Below are 18,720 nucleotides of genomic sequence, written 5' to 3' on the forward strand. Positions count from 1 at the left end.
TTTCTCTAGAAGTGCACCCCACCCAAGCTTAGACTTTAAAACCCAGAACTGAATGCATTTCTCTGACTATGACAGTCTATTGTCATATTATTACCTACTTTTTCAGAAATTATGCCTCTCATTACACATACAAATCATACTTTTTGACACTCCCATAACACTTATGATTCACATTGAGATTGCAGTCCACCACATCTACATATCTCTTTTTTCCAAGAAAAAAAAATTGTGTTGTCTTACTATGCCTCCTCATCTTGAAGCTCTGAAATTTATTTTGAGTATGTTTATGTTTTTACATTTATCCTTATTGAATTCCAGCATATTAGATTAAGCTCAATTCTCTAGCCTGTCAAGATCCATCTCCCACACAGCTGCAAAGTGATATTTCTATATCACAGATCTGACCGCGTCACTTCCTGCTCAATAAGTTTCAGGATTTCTCTATAATAATATAAAAAAATATGCTGAGCCATATGAAGGGTTCATTTGAAACCAACTAACATGAATTTGTGGAATACTTGAACAAACATCCTGACTTTCTCCTGCAAGGTTCTATCACTTGACAATGGAAAAAGCAGATGGTGGAATTTAGGGCTGGGGATTAATAGGAGAGGAAAAGTGGAGGAACAATGGTTATAAATTGGGGTTTAATATGGTATCCTCTTATATATCCTACCTTAAAGTCCCAACTAAATGCAAAGACCATTGAAATCAGAATGATGGTAAGATCATAGGCTTAAAAGGTATAAGTCATCAAACTTTCATCTGTTTGTTCATTTATTTATCTATCTACTTGTTCATCTGTTCATTCTCTCTTCCTTCTGTTCCTCCTCTTCCTCCTCTACTTTCTCTTCCTCCTCTACCTTCTTCTATTCTCTTTGTCTCTATCTCTGTCTGTGAGTCTATCTGTCTGTCTCTCCCTCCACACTCTCTCTTTCCTCATCCATCTGGACAGCTAGGTGGTACAGGTCTGGAGTCAGTTCAAATCAGGCTTCATATACTTCCTACCTGTGTGACACTGGGCAAGTCACCCCTGTTTATTTCAATTACCTCATCTATAAAATAACTTGGAGAAGGAAATGGTAAACCACTCCACTGTCTTTACCAAGAAAAACCCAAATGGATTATTAAAGAGTTGGATATAACAAAATAACATTTATTCATTCAATCATTCATTTATTTGTATGGAGTTGGGAATGGGAGGGAGATAAAGTAGATTTCTGTTAATTAAAAAAAATAGAGTAGGCTGGGAGTTACTAGAGATGTGAAATTTTGCATGAACTTTCTGATTAGGTCACTGTATTATCAATTCTACCTAACAATTTTACTTTGTTACTGAGCTAGAATTTGACCTCAGATCTAATTTGACCCTGGTTCAAATTCTCTCTCTTTCCTCTCTAAAACATTACGTCTCTGACAGTTAAATTTTCTATGGTCCTTCAGGATCATGATGCATTTTATTCATATTTTTATTAGATTACACAGAACCTTATTATGAAAATGAAACACATTCTAGCTTTGCCATGTTTGAAACCAAAATAGCTGAGGATCCCAGGAAGCAAACCCTGACTCCCCCTATACTCAAAGGATGCACTTTATTATGGATCTGGAATTGCAGTTGGTAAAATGAACATGAAGAGTAGATTGAATTGCATTGAATTGTTATAGTTATAGAGGTATAAGAGAATGGTATTAGAGGCATAATGGGGAACACTGAGATTTCCTGATTAGAACTGGTTGAGTCTTAAAAACTGAACTAGCCAAGGAACCACTATTGCAGTCATTATTATGTATGTTGAATTCCTTACAAGTGAAGGGAGTTTATAGGAAAAATCATCAATCTTCATGTATTAGTTTACATGTATTTTCATTTGATGCAGAAACCTCGTGAAGCAGGTGTTGTTATTTTCTTCATTTTGCAGGTGACAAAATTGAAGCTCAGAGAAATGTGACAAAATATCAACTAATAAGTGCTGGACTCTGAACCAATATCTTCTTGACTCAAAGTCTAGTGTTGTAGTGAAATGGAAAGTGTGTTGTACTTAGGCTCAAAGAATCTGAATCTGAATTTGACTCTTACTACCAGGGGATCCTGGGTTAATTAATTAACTTCTTTAGGCCTTAGTTTCATGAATTATAAAAGTAAAGATTTAGAATAGTTCTCTTCCCTGTATGGATCTATGATCTGCTGTGTCCCATCCATCAAATCATACTGTTTCTCTTAAGGCAACTTTAGATCAAAGAGGTTAAGAAAGTGAGGTAGAGAAAAAGAAGCAGTTTCCACTGGAGAAGTGTTTTCATTTTCTAATGTTCCTACCATAAGCTTTTATAGATACTTGATTTTTTTGGATCCTACTTTTTATATAATAAAAAACTCTATTAAAATCCAGTCTGTTCAGTGTTTGAGGCTAGTGTAAATACCAATCCATATAACTTCATGCTTGATAGAATTAGGCTTTTGGAAATGGCTAAAGAAAATAAATCAACAAAGCAAGAGAATATTCAATACCTGAATGTGGTTATAGATGCATATATACTTTTTATGTTCTCTTAACTAATAAAATATAAAAAAAAACAGCAGCAGGGGGTGAATATATACCTTGTTGGAAAAAAAAACATGAATATAGAAACTGAGGGATAGGAAGAAGCCTGGAGTCTTTATTTAACTGTCTTAAACTAAAACTTTTCAGTACCAAATGGATTTTGAAAGCTTTAGAGAAATATATTTGATAACCTCACTCAATACCATTGCATTGTTTAGCCAACAGTGGTTCGAGGTAGTTACTCATTAAACTAACAAATTCTTATTCTATTTATGTTGGAATCCTTTTGTTCAGTTCTCTGTTGAGCAAAAGAACATACAGTGAAATGAATATTAAATGTATAATTATTGCTTATTCATTCTAAATTCAAGGAACACAAATTTCAAATATATGAACTAAATGGATTATAATTTTCCAATATCTCCTATTTTCCCTAGTTCTTTTTTTAATTAATAGACCCTATATTTTACCTATTTAGTGAAAATGAGTATAGGCTTTGATTTGTAGACTAAAAAGTCAAGGCCCTTCAAACACAAAAGTGCTTTCTAGAAAAACATTTAAATTAAATGTGATTATAAGTTTATTTTTGTGATGCCTGATAGGTGTTCTTATGTCAGTGTGATAATTTATGTTCTATGCTATTCTTGAAGATCTTAATTTCTCTAAATTATTTTTTTTCCATTCAGGGCCATTTCTAGTCATTTTAATCTATATCCTATCACTGAACCCAGATGACTCAGGAGGAGAAAGTGAGGCTGGTGACCTTGCCCAGCCCTCCCTCATTTAAACCTAATCCACTTGCATATCATGGCAGCACCTCCCTAATATCATGGTCCTCTTCCAGAAAGAAGGACAAACAACTACAACAACAACAACATCTTAATTAGATATCCTAGAACTTTAAAGCTGGAAGAGAGAGCTGCTAATTAACTCTTCTTACCTGTCTCTTGCACTTGATTGCTATTTCCCCAAATACCTACTTGACATCTTCACCTTGGATAGTCCATCAGTATTTTAAATTTAACTTACATCAATATAGAATTTATCTTTTATCTTAAACAACCCCTTCTCTTAACATCCCTTTGTCTATTGAGGGTGTCACCATTTTCCTAGTCACTAAGCTTCACTAATCTATGTTGTTATCATTGAGTCATTTCACTTGTGTCCAAGTCTTTGTGACCTCATTTGAGGTTTTCTTGGTAAAAAAAAATGCTGAAGTGGTTGGTCATTTCCTTTTTCAGTTCAATTTACAGATGAAATAATTGAGGTAATCAAGGTTAAGCATTATATATGTAAGCATTATATAAATGTGTATACATACATGTATATACATACACACATATATGTGTGTGTATATTTTTTTTCTCCTTGAAATTTAGGAGAAGAAAGACAAAGACAGAGAGAATTACAGAGGTGGGGGGGGAGAAATATATAAACATAAATATATGCTTATATATATATATACTATATAGATTATACGTATCCATATATGTACATATAATACATATATTCAAATAAATGTATATGCAAATATAATATGTTCATAAATATATATATATATGTAAACACATATATGTATATCTATCTATACACACACACACATACAAACACTGACCTGTTTCAAGTATTTATGCAGTAGAAGGAGTTCTAAAATAGAACGTGTTCAAATCCTAGCTCAGCTACAAAGTCATCTTTGCCATTTTGGAAAATAAATTGGCCTTTAGAAATACTTAGTTTTTTTCACCTGTAAAATGGCAGGTGTGGATTAACTAACATTTGAGGACCCTTCTAGTCCTAACTCTATTGTCCTATGATCCTATAGGACTACATTTTCATAATAGAAAAAAAAGATTGTAGTTCATGATTATGGTATATATTAATTTCTCAGTTTGAGAGCTATCAAAGCAGGAGTTCTTAAAGTTCTTAAAAACACCCTGAAGCAACCCCTTTGATTGCATGTTGAAGTCTATGTACTCTTCTCAGAAGAAATATTTTTAAATGCATAAAATAAAATCCACAAGATTACAAAGGACACCAATTTTATTGAAAAATAATTATCAAAATATATTTTAGAAAATAAGTTCATAAATCCTAGGTTAAGAATCTCTCATAAATACTTTTTCAGTTTTTGAGGGAGGGATGCTGGTAAACTTGAAGAGCTTCAAACTGTCCCTGTCATCTTTTAAGGAACAATAAAAATATATTTTGTAGATAAAGTGAAAATATTTCCCTGTTGAAAATTGCCTGTTGTTTTTATTATTGTAAGAACTGGTCCACTGAACTTAGCACAGCCTCGAAGGTCTCAGGGAGAATACTATGATTAATGAGGTAGCCATTAATGTCAGTAGATTGAACAACCGAAATCTGATTATATTAAAGTGCTTCCCAAACATTAGGGTCACATTAACAGTTTATTGAAACAAGCTGATAAAATTTAAAATGGTCATCTAATTCCCCTGGGTTCCTAATTGTTGCATGATAAATCACTCTATAGAGAAATCTATTACAATGTTCCAAATGAGAAAATGTAATTTACTGTACCATTACTGGAGTGTTTGAAGCACTTCAGTTCTCTAGCTGACAAATTTTACCAGAATAAGAAAAAATTCTGCAGATTAAAATAAAAGCGTCTGGTCCTAGTGAAGAAAAAAAAATCTTAAAGATAAATCCTCCAACTGTGAAGTGGGTAAGAAAAATGATGCATTTTATGAGCCTACATTATGTAAAAACAAATTACATTAAATCTACTTGTAAGTCTATTACCAAAGGTCCAGCATGAATGAGCTTTTATTGATGTTCACCATACTATTTAGAAGGAAATTGTTGCAGAAATTGACTAAATCTCATGAATTGGTTTAAATATCTCCATATTATAGACAGACTTGCCAAGTTCTCTGGAGAATAATGTCTCTGCTTTAATGGATACTCTTTGGAGTCCATGCTGAGCAAGTAAACTATTTTGCTTTTCCAGGTTTCATTGATGTGTCAATCCAAATGCAGTATTTCCAGAAATTGACCAATAGTTTCAGATATTGATAAACAGTTGAGACCACATCATCATTTTTTTTTCCTGGAATGGACACTGGCCATGGGGGTGGAGGGAGCTGGCATTTCTGGGAATAACTGGAAAAGGTGATGGCCCCATTTGGTTAAAACAGACCACTAAGCAAAGAGAACATTGACATGGAATGATTGTAAACAAATCACATTTAGTTTCAAGGAGGTGAAGCATTCTAGGTTTGAGCTGATACTTATTTACTAGAAATGCCACAAAAATTTATAAAATGTTTCCCATCATCCCCTGTTACCAGAAGGAAAGTTAGTCCATTTGCTATTGGCTGACTTTTTCCCCTTCACCCAAATTCATGACTATAAACCACTGTTGGAAGCAGAGTCTCAGAAGTCTTGAAATTTGTCCTTCTGTCTATTTATGATCATAACTTTTTAGTTTACAACAAAAATATTGTTTTTGTGCTTCATTCTTATTATATGCCTCAACCTGCAAAGATTCATGTTAACAGTGATCACTACCTTAGTACCTTAGTACCTTAGTGGAGCGGACTCCAAGGGCTTTAAAGCTTCAGGAGAGATACATAAGGTTGAGGACTGGGAGAACAGAAGAGATGGTAGGATGAATACCACCAGTGTTTGCTTTGGAGCAGTAGTTATTTCCTGGGGCCCTACCCCAGGGCTAGCTTTTCTGAATTTCCTTCCCAAGAAGGTTAGACAAGTTTTTCTTTGAAAAGTTATTGAAACTTTCCTAAAAATTTATTGGTTTGGAGGACCAGAGCTCAGGATGTTAAAGTCTTTTCCTGGTGGCCAAAGTACAAGATTAGCCAAGACACTGAGAGATTGGTTGGTGCTGTTCTCCCAAGCCTCTGGCCCATACTAGAGAGAAAATAACTGACAATTGTCCACATCCACATTTATGGACAGTTATGGAATGTTTATGTTTATGGATATATTTATGAAATGCCTTCTGCATTAAAGTGGCATCTCAGGTACTTGGAACAGTACAAAGTGATGTGTATTTCAGGAGATCAAATTTCTAAATAATTAAGAAATTAGCTTTGTAAGCTTCTTGAGGGCAGGGACTTTTACCTCTTTTCATTTCCCCGGTGGTTAGAACAGTTCTTGACACATAATAAGCCCTAAATAAATGTTTATTTATTGATACTTCTTCACTAAAACCTGTTAAGCCTACAATAGAAATATTAGTAGTCCAATTGTATAGATTAAGAAACAGAGTTACTGCAAATTACCCAAATTCAGATACCAAGTCAACTTCAAAGGCAGGATTTAAATCCAGATCTGTACTTCAAGACCAGTGTGCTTTCCGCCAAATTATGCTACCTCTCTGGGAGATTCTAATGCATCAAATTTTATTTTAGGACTAAAATATCCAGCTCTCATATTAAAGCCAACGATTCTTTGTTCTCCATTTTTGGCCATTGCCTACTGTGTTGTGAGGATCTAATATAGTAGCTGAATTGCATGTGAGAAGATATAAGAAAGAGACCTGTGACATTAATCAAATTTGCTTGGTACTGAGGCGTTTTCCATTTTAATTTCAAATAGTGCATTTCTCTTTGGAAAATAGAAACAAGAACAATTTTTAAAAATGCTTTTCCCCCAGTCTTCTTCTTCCTCCTTATAGCTTTATGGTTGTTTTGTTTGTTGTTACTTTCTTACTTTCTTTACTTTCCAGAATCCTTATGTCTTTATCTTCTCTCTTCCACAAAATTAACAAAAGAAATGCCATTAAACCAATGGAATTGTGGCCATGGTTGCTGATTTAAGTGGTGCTTCACCTGGAGCAGAGCTTCTTCTTAATTGAGGCAGCTTGTTGGTTTGAGGGTATGTTTGCTATATCTCTGCTTCAGTAGATAGTTGGCTATGAGTTGAAATTCCATTCAACCATATGAAATTATGTCAAACCTTTTTTTGGTCAATAATTTGTTATTTGATCTAAAGTGAGTACACTAGCTCACTTCACATTCTTCTCATATCACCAGTGAGCAAACAAGTCAGATGAAGGAGGAACACTTCAATTTATATGCAGCTTTGTGATTTCTAAAGTTATACACAACCATCTCCTCACCTTTCTAAATCCAATACATCATTAAGACTAGATGTCCTCTGGGGTTCTACTCACCTCTAAGATTCTATGATTTTGTAAATAGAGATAGAACTTTTAGTTTTTATTGATTTAGGTGCAGCCCATTTAAGATCTGAGTATTCTTAACACAACTTTCATTCCCAATGACAAGTTCATAATCCTCCCCAGTATGGCCACCTCAAAATTTAATAGATATCCTGGAGAATCAGATATTTTCCAATGACATTAGCTTGATCCTTCACTGACATACTTCCTCCACAAGATTATTAGTTCAGAAACGTTTTATTAGCCAGCCTTAAGACACTTTTAGAAAGGGATATTTACTAAGGGAACACATTAAAAACAGTCTTGGTAAAATATTACCCACAATCTATCCAAGTCTATGATATTCTTCAGTAAGTACAAAGTCCAGGGGAAATTAGACTCAGAATTGGGAAGCACAAGTGGGGAAAAAAGTAACTTATAGTTCCTGGTTTGGGGAATTAATTATTTCCCCATTCATGGAGTATGGAAAAAAACTTTCATTTCATCATGCTTATTTGAGTCTATCTATCTTTGGTTCCCAGTGCAGATACTACCATTAGCTGTTTCAGCAGCACCACTAAGATGATTTCCACTGATGGAAATGGGAAGTCCTAAATCTTCTAGAAAATTTTGAAGCTTACAGTGTCCCTTTCTAGCCAAAGTTGGTGTTTGAGGGTAGGATACCTGACCAAAACCAAAGCCAAAAGTTTTTCTTCTTCTCTAGTGGTTCCATCTCAGAATTTATTAGCCATGAATTGGAATGCTATATTTGATCCAATTCAAGTGATAGTTTGTATATGATCCTTAGGACTAAGATTACTTAACCCATCTGATTATTGTGAATAGAGTCTAAAAATTCTAGGTTTGTGATACTATCTTCAATTCCTAGGAAAATTATAGAAATGATCAAAGAAAGAGATTATTTATGAACATCTAGAAAGGGAAGCAATTATTACAAAGAGCCAACATGGCTTCATCAAGAACAGTTCAATGACTGAAGAATCTCATTTCCTTCTTTTGACAGAATTTGTTTTATAACTGAGGAAATTATCTAACAATTACAGGCATCCAAAAGAGGAATGAGTCACCTGGCACATAGTAGATGTTTGACTGATTGTTGATTCCTTTTCCTTAGAGATATGTGAACAGAGACTGACCCCTTATTGATTATGTTATGATATGAATTCTTTTTGTGTATGAATTAGTCTAGATAACCCTTGGTGTTCCTTTCAAGTCTTGAATTCTGTGATCTTTTAGGTCATGTAGATCAAATCCCCAAATTGTTGACATCCCATCCATTCTGTATTTTTGAAGTCATTTTTAAGTAAAAAAATTACATTTATCCTTATTAACTTCTATCTTTTCCCATTCAGACCATTTTTCCAGAATTAAACTTAAAATCTTAGAGATTTCCTAGATTACTAAGAAGTTAAAACAACTTGACCAGGATTACACAATTAGTGTGTATCAGAGGCTGTGATTTTAAATTTGTACTTTTCCTACTATAAGGAAATGATTTCTACACCTCTATTTGAATCAGACAATCAATAGAAGTTGGTAGTTTTTTTTTTTTAATCTGTAAAATAAAAGGGAAAAGGGAAGGGAATAAAACTTTGTTTAGCATGAACTAAGTAGCCACTGTGCTAAGTGATTGACAAATAGTTTTTCATTTGACTTTGATTAAAGGAAATGGCCTATAGTCTATGATCTCTCTATAGATTTTAAATCTCTTTGTTTAACTGAAGAAGGGAATAACTGATAGGATAGCCATGTTTCGGGGGTATCAGGTAACTGAAGAAATTTAAACATTTAGTCTCTCAAGCAGTTGATTGGTTTATGGTATAAATTCTCTAATTCAGAAGAATTTATTCTTAAAGTTAGAGCAAAGCCTCTCTCTCTCTCTCTCTCTCTCTCTCTCTCTCTCTCTCTCGGTATAAATTCTCTAATTCAGAAGAATTTATTCTTAAAGTTAGAGCAAAGCCTCTCTCTCTCTCTCGTCCTCCTCCGTTAATTGACCATTTCATCAGAGTTTTTACTTGTAGGATATAACTACATCCAAATGGGAAGAAAGAGGCACACTGAGGACAAATGTATTAATTGGAAGATAGCCATCTATTGAAGAAAAAGTGTGTGATTCTTTGCATCAAAGAATGATAATTTTGGATTCAACAGAGATTTGGGAACCTATCATGGATAGCTTCACAGAAGGGGAACTTCATGAGAACTTTGCATAGTGAAAGAAGGGTTTCAGTAACTAGAAGCTGTGCTTTCTTTCTACAATTTGAACCTCATATACTTGTAAGAGAAAGTGGATTTCATCTTAGTGAATCACCTTAATACTATTTTCTAAAAGTTAATTAGAGTCTGGCTGACTGATATATTAATGAAAACATCACTGTTGAGAGATCATGAACAACAAAGCTAAAAACTCATTCCCAGAGAGTTATCTTGAAAATACTGTGGTATAGTAGCTATTCTCTTCCCAGTGTGATAGCAAGTTAGAAAAAGTGGCCTATGAGATATACTGCTGCTACTATAACAATGCTGCTTGGAAAGGTGAAAAAATGTTGACAGGTTTAGTAAACAGAAGAAAGCAAGTGCATAGGAAAAGTGTGAGAGTAAGAACTGAGGATAATGAAAAGACAAAGAAAAAAATGAGATGAAGGAGAGAACAGGAAAGAAAGAAAAATTGTTGAGTACAAAAAAAGGAAAAGGAGGAAAATATGGATACACAGGGAGTAGAAAAATAATCCATATTAGTAGATGTAGACCTCTGAATATATAGAACATAGAAGAGGGACAGAGCACAGTTTCGGAGACTTAGAAGGTGATTATAATATTTTCAGTTAACATGGTACTCAAGATTTGGAACATTTTAAGCAGTCCGATAAGCGGTACTATTGGGTTGACAGGAATTGAGATAAAGTATAATAATAGGTTGACATTAAAGTTTAAAATTCTTTAATGTTTTCTATAGAAGCAAATAACCACAGAGACCTATATCTACTAATATGAATTGTCACTACCATGACAATAATAACAAAAAAGTCTTATTTTATTTTTTTCCAAAGGATAAATCATATAAGTTCTAAATACTATAGAAACCTTACTTAAAACACATTGAGAAATTTATTCTTTCAATATTTTGTTGCAAATTACTGGTACTAGATAGCAGCAAGTTTGAAAATCTCACTGCAGACAGGAACTATTGCATCATCATCATCATCATTGTCGTTTTCATTGTCAGTATTTTTGAATTTTGTTTTTGAGACAAAAATAATTTCTGGGTGAGCAGGCCAGGAAACTGTGACATTTAATTTTTTTTTAAAAAGCCACTATATCTCCCTGAGAATATCTCTTAATTATTTCATAATACCAAATAATCATCCTTAATCAAATAGCTGGCCTGATATAAAAAAAATGGAAAGAGTTAAATGTTTTCCCTCATTTTCTTAAAGAGGAATATCTTTATGTGTGAATATTTTAAAACCAGTGACCAAAAGCAACGTTAAACTCACAAGGTCAGATAACTCACAGACACAAATGCTCCTACCAAATTCCCCAAAAGAAGAATTCAGTCCCTAGTCTTTTCAACACAATTTTGATTTTTGATTTGAGCAGGTTTTGGATTTGCCTCTGGAGCTGAACCTATCATCCTTAGCAACAGCTATCTAGCTCCGTTCTTTGTCCTCCCTGTGAGATGATTTCCCTTGCAGCATCTAAGATCTCTGATTTAAGGTATTAATAAAATTCTACAGATAATTCACTTTAAAAACAGCTTATTTGATACTTTGTTTTCCTAAATATTTATTTCAAATACTACATTTTCGCAGTGGTTTTAATACTAATGTCATACTTAAAATAAATCTCTCCGTGTACTTCATGTGATCTTTTCAGAATGCAATAAAACAGATTGTTTTTCATGACTGTTCCAGCAATGAAAAATATCTGTGTTAGGTGGAAACAACAAATTGATGCTTTTTCAATTCCTTTTAATGGCATGAGGATCTTTGCAACCTGCTGTGAAAAATATTCTCTTAATGATAGGCCTGTGGCACAACTTAAGGAGTCATCAAGAAATAAATGCTCTGCTGTCTGGCTGGCAGCTTGGTGTCCCTTAATTGAAGTATTATAAGATTCTGTGCAGAGTAAAGCCTCCAGGGTTTTGTAGCTAAATGGCATGGACACCTCTGATGAGACATGCAGATGAAGATGTGTCAATACAATCTCCCCCAATTTGCTGTAATAGCAGGGACTGATTAATTTTATAACCACGGGTGCTTCTATTAGCTAACCTAAGGAATGATTTAGACTTTATTAAGCGACTTATTTCTATCTTTTTTTTGAGAGAGAAAGAGAGAAAGAGAGACTTCTGTAACATAGTTTATCTCTGAGTGCTAGACTACGGAACATTTTTTAATAAGAATTCTAAATTTATTATTAAAGAAGGGGATCATGAGCTTGACTAGGCTTATGGAAGGTTTAGCAGCAGCAACTCTTTGTGAGTCTGGGCAACCCAAAGGTGTTTCAATGAACTTGAAAAATTCTCAGAAATAAAGTCATTTCATGGATGCCACCTACATGTCAGTTTCTATTCTATACATTTTTTAATGTGTGTGTGTGTCTGTGTGTGAAATCTGAAACAAAAGTCTATAGCTATGTATTTTTAAAACATCTTTCTTCTAGTATATCAAATCACTTTAATATTTTATCAAAATTACCCTTGGACAACTGACATGACTGTGTTATACACAATCAACTAATGCTTTATATTCTAGGGCTTTGTTTGATAAAAAATTAATTACTATTCATGGGTGGGCAATGTATTCTGAGATTTAGTTTCTTTTTCAACATGTCAGAAGAACTTTATATATTGAAAACCAAAATTGTTATGGCCCATTCACAGTTCAATAAAGATGCAGGTACAGCTGCTCAAATGTGAGCCTGGGGACACGCCCTTAGTCCTACTAAAAGGAATGAACCTTTATTTACTTGAAGTTCCAGGAAATTTATTCAAAAAAAGGAGTGGGAAGCCATTAAGAGCTCATTTCATTCCACAATTAGGATTCCCAATGATATCATTATTTATGTTGGATATTATCAGAGAAGTTGGTATTGTAAAGTACCCAACTCAATTGATAAAATCTCAGTAAATAATAATTGACAGCTTTCCCTTTGGGCAAGAGGATGGTGGGTAAAAATGCTTTCTTGTGTGAAGAATATAATGTCAGATTCAGATCAGCCCTGTTTTCTCTTCTATAAAACTTATATTAGCTTGTAGGGGAAATACCCAGAAAAGTAAAGGAGTCTCCACCCTTAAATTTTGCCAATTTTTCTTATTATAAAAAAGGTTTTCACTAGATTCCCTACACTGAAGGAAAAAAATGGCTTGCTTTTATGTAGCAGTGTGTCTGACCCTGTATTAAATACTTTACAAATATCTCATTTCATCATCACAACAATCTTATGAGGTAGATCCTATTGTTATCTCCATTTTGCATTTGAGGAAATTGAGGCAAATAGAGATTAAATGATTTACTTACGTTTACATAGGTAGTTGGTACAGGTAGGCTGTATTTGAAATCAGGTCTTCCTCACTCCAGTTGCAATCTTTTCCCTATACCACCTAGCTCCCTTAGAATACCCATTTGCCTTTGAGATATATAAAAATAGGAGTTATATCTTATCTAAACTGTATATATTTCCCAAGCACTTTACACAGAGGTCTATACATAATAGGTATTGAGAAATGTTTTGTTCACTGCATAGATGAATAAGTCAATTCTCCTTAAAGTAAAAATAGTCAGATAATCATGGTTTACACAAAGAAATGGAGGGACTCAATGTTCATCTGATGCCTGATTCTGCTCTTCCACTTTAAATGAATTTAGAAACTGCTTAACTGCTGCATTTTGCCGTATAAATCAATATATCAACTAAATTTTTTATTAAAATTATCTCTCTGGGGGCAATCTATGAGAGAAAAAACATCAATAAACAACATACAAAATGTCTATCCAAAAATATAATATGCATAGATCTATATATACATATATGATATAACAGCATAGCATAACATACATAATAGTATAATATATATGATATATTTATGTAACATACTATTGGTAATATAATAAGAGTTCATCTATACTTTTTCAAGCATCCAAACTCCTTGTTGTATCTGATGTAGAAATTAAGATTCAAAAGGTTTCTGACTTTTCCAAAGTGGCACAAACTTAATAAAGTTGAGGTGGGCATGCTAGCAGTTGTTGTTCAATTGTTTCCTATTATTTTTGAAACTATTTGGTATTTTCTTGGCAAAGATACAGGAGTAATTTTCCATTTCCTTCCCTAGCTCATTTTCCAGATGAAGAAACTGAGGCAAATAGGGTTATGTGATTTGCTCAGGGTCACACAGTTAGAAAGTATCTGAGGCTGGATTTCAATTGAATCTTCCTAACTTGAGACCTGACACGATTTGGTGTTCCACTAGCTACTTCATAATAGCAGTAGTGGTTAGTAATAAGCAAAGAAATAGTGATTTGATAAGGAAAATAAATGCTTTAAGGTTATTATCATCCTCTGACAGGTAAGGAGCTCATTCCTTTTTAATGATCCATTAAGGAATCTGCTAGTTTAAAAGATAGGACAGATCTTGATGATAAAGTCAATGAAAGTATCTGTAGTAGTTAGATAATGGTAGAGCCTCAATTATATCAATACAAATAAAAGAGAATGATGAAAGAAAATAGTAGAAGGTCATAGATAATTTCTCTAGCTTTTCTGGATTTCTTTTAACAAGCTACTTTTTTGGTAGCAGAAAATATCTTTTCTTACTAGTAATGAGTTATATAGAAAGCTCTATCATAGAAAAAGAATCCTGTATTTGTAGGCAGTAAAACAAAATCCTAGCTCTGATACCAAGAAACTATATGGAGTAATTCATTACAAGTCAAGTTACATAAAGACATTTAAATCAATAAGCTTAGTATGTGCCAGACATTCATTTAAGGTCTGGAGATTAAAAAAAATGTAAAATATAATCCCCTCTCTCTTCAGTTTCCTCATCCTTAAATTTGAGATGATAATATATGTTCTACCAGCTTTGCATGGGTGTTGGGGGGTGGGGAGCAGGACAAAGAAACATTCTGAAAATGTTAATGTGCTTTATACATGTGAGGTATTACACTGGGCAGCTAGGTGGCAAGGTGAATAGGAAGTCAGGACAATATCCTCCTGAATTCAAATCTGGCCTCAGATTTATGTGACCCTAGACCCTAGGCAACTCATTTAACCTGATTTCCCTCAGTTCCCTGATCTGCAAAGTATGCTGGAGAAGGAAATGGCGACCTAATCCAGTATTTTTGCCAAGAAAAGCCCAAATGGGATCATGTTGGATATGACTGAACTGATTCAGCAATCTTATTACACTTGGGGAGAGAAGAAATCAAAATGTAGTGGAGGGAAAATCAGCTTTCAAATGGGGAAAAGCTGAGCTCAGTTCCAACTTCTGAGACAATTTATCCTTGGCTAATGGACAAAGATTAGTCATTTTAATTTCTTTAAGACTATAATTTACAGAGCAAGTATAAAAATATATTGTGTGAAAGAGTCTTCAACAACATCTCCTTTCTCCAATGACATGATGAATCAGTAAAAACAAACTAAAGAAATATATTATTATAAAGTATATAGTATATGTGATTATAATCAAGATGTTATCAAATATGGCAATAGCCTTATGAGGCAGGCTTTTAGGGCCAGACTCATTCAGATAAATGAGGAAAAGGTAGAATTAGTTGCTGGCATCAATTCCTTTTAATAATTGGAGAAAATTGGAAAAGAACACCCGAATCATGTTTGTATGGTATATTGAAAAGAAACTGATCTTAGATTCACAAAAACCTGGGTTCAAGTATCAGCTTGGTCACTTAACAAGCTCTGTGATCCTTGGAAACTCATGCCCTTTATTTTTAGGAAGGAGTTAGATGAGATAGTTCTCAAGATCCTTCCTAACCTTCTCTAGATTCATTGGATATTATTCATTAATATAATGCCTGAACGATTCATTATGACATGGTAAGCAGATCATTTGGTGATATTAAAATGCTGTTTTCTTGGTCATACTTTACTGATATGTATGTATACATATGCATATATATTTAGCCATGATCTGGATCTATATACATAATAGAATATACCCATACTATGTATGCATACATATAGACTTTATATATGTTATATATCTTATATACACATATATACAAATATATACATATACATATACTCACACACACACATATATATATATAAAATCTTACTTTATTTTGGTTGACTAGCTAATACTAATGAAACACTGAAACTGACCTAATTCTTGGCATGTGATGATATTTCAATATGCAGTGATTGAAAATAGTTATTTTTGACTTTTTTAAACAAGCAAACTATGATCTGACTTGGCTATAACTATACTTAGATATATACCCCGAGGACAATGAGCTTAGTAAGAATTTAATTAGATGGGAAAGGGTAAGCAAGGCTATACAATAGAAAAAGGTAGAGAAGAACTAGAAAAAATATCATAAAATGTAAAATAGACATGTCTTAGGTCATGTCAATTTAGTCTTGACAATTGTTCAGGCACGCTTCAGGCTGACACACTATCCAGCATTTGGGAAGCAGTCACAGGGAGAGGGTTCCTCTGACCTGGAGAGACCTTCATGTCTTGCTTTTATCTATAATAGGGACTTGGGAGGAACTTCCCTATGAAGGACAGAGATTAGGATAGTTTTAGCCTCCTACCATATCAGTGCACCTTCTTATCTCTCACCAAACAGAATCAAAGAACAATAGATGTGGCACTGAGAAGGAATTTTGAGATTATCTGGTCTAACTCCTTCATTTTACAGAGTAAGAAACTGAGGCCCAGACAGTTTAAAAATTGCCTAATAATACAAATTTAATAGGTGGTGAAGTGGGAGTTCTAACCTAGGTCCTACGTCACTTGAGTCATCTCAAACATTAAAAGCATCCATAAAAATTCTGATATTGACAATTTCTCAAATCATATCATTAAAATTTGGTGCTCAAACATGACCTCTCTGCCAAAGAGTGAAGCACATATTCCCTGTGATAATGAATGAATGAAAGATGAGTGAATGAAATAAACAGAGCAAAACAAAGAAAATCCTGGATGTTCTCTGGAATCAGTGAACGAAATTTCTCCTGATTATTTTCAACTCAAAAAAAATTAAATGAATAGTAAAGCCATCATATTTCTTTACCAAAAAACTATAATGAAATATATGTACTAAAAAGAAGTAAACCTTACATGTTGCTTAAGGCCTGACAAGCCACTCCTGGCCAGCTGAGTTTGGCACATGGTATAATAAAAAATAACTTGTCTGGCAGCGTCTGAAAGTCTCTGCAGCTGCAGGGGCACTTCTTGGAAATAAAGTTTGTGTTTACACAGGTGCAGCCATATTTAACAAAAAAAATTTTATGCGAAATGCAAACAGCTGCCTGTCTGTTTTCTTTGGCAGAGCTCTTTTCAACTGAAACAATTTGTATCAAACACATTTCTCTGTGATACCTATGTAAACAATACGGGAGAATTCCTGTACAAGGAAGGGGTTTGTCATCGGGTGTCTAGTAGAGATGTTGTTAAAAGCAGGAACTGTTGGATGGGAGCTGGCTCGGAAAACCACACCCTTTGTGAAATCCCTCCTTGCTAGGACCCTCTGGGTGAGATGCTGATGAAGCTTGAAGACACAGTCCGATAGTTAAGAAAGACTGCGTCTAGTAGAAACACTTTGGAGGATATTCTAGCTGGCAGACTCGATTCGTGAAGGAAGAATTTTCCCCAACAATACTACAACAATACATAGAATGCCATTTTCACAATAGTCTTGTTCTATAGACTAGTTATCTGCTAAAATATTGAGATGCATGGTGTCTATTTATGTTAATTGCACAAGAGGAATGATGCTCATCTTTTATTTTTTGGCTCAGTGCTGTTACCAAAGGACAGTTTCAGAATTTTGTAGAATGGGAACAACTTTTAGATTATGTTATATATATATATATATATATACACATATATATATATATGGGGATAATTTTTAGAATAGTGAATCTATCATATGTATACATATAGTTCTCATTCTATATACATGACAAAAAAATGTTCCTATTCTATAAAATTCTAAAATTGTCCATAGATATGTGTATGTGGAATTGCTTTCTTACATTTTAATCCAGTTTTTTATAGAAGGGAAGTTGATGTCAGAGGGACATAAAAAGCCTCTAAAAACAAAATAAGCTCATGACTTTATTAAGGATGTAATATGATGCTTTGATCTTATACTTCCAGTGTGTCCAGTAAATATTTTGCTCTTATTCTTTTAAACAAATAAACTTTGCATATAATAAATGTTCAATTTTACTTGCACGAGAGACTGTAGAAGTTAAATTCATGTAACCAGATGCCAAAACTGCCTGAGGAAGGCATAGTGCTATATAGATACTGTGAGAATGGGGAATTTCAGCAAAACTTAGTAGAGAAGGCTTCATATCAGCTCTTTCCTTGTCCCCACTTTTCACCGGTTAAATGGAAAGGGCTCCAGGAATTGAGATTGTTTTCTTCCAGCTATAGCAATCTCTGGAGCAATCACCAGTCAGCCCTCTTGTGGATTTGCTCCACAAGCAAATGGAGCAAATCTCATAAGAGAATTTCCTGTTTTTCCTCTCCCAGTCTGTTAAGGACCATGTAAAAATACTGGGTTTCTGCAAAAAAATGAAGTAACAGATCATATCCCTTTCCACAAGAAGAGCTTCAGTTATGAGTTGTCAGAAGGCATCAGCTAACATACAAAGAACATGGACTTAAATGGGGAAAGACCAAATCTCATGACCAACACTTATTGTGTGTAAAGTACTTAATTTTTTTCAATCTCAGTTTCTTTTCCTATAAAATAAGGGAATTAGTTTACATAATTCTAAGGTTCCTTTTTAGTTCTAGATCTATACAATAGT

This window comes from Sarcophilus harrisii, chromosome 1 (assembly GCF_902635505.1).
Source record: "Sarcophilus harrisii chromosome 1, mSarHar1.11, whole genome shotgun sequence".
Classification (NCBI taxonomy): Eukaryota; Metazoa; Chordata; class Mammalia; order Dasyuromorphia; family Dasyuridae; genus Sarcophilus; species Sarcophilus harrisii.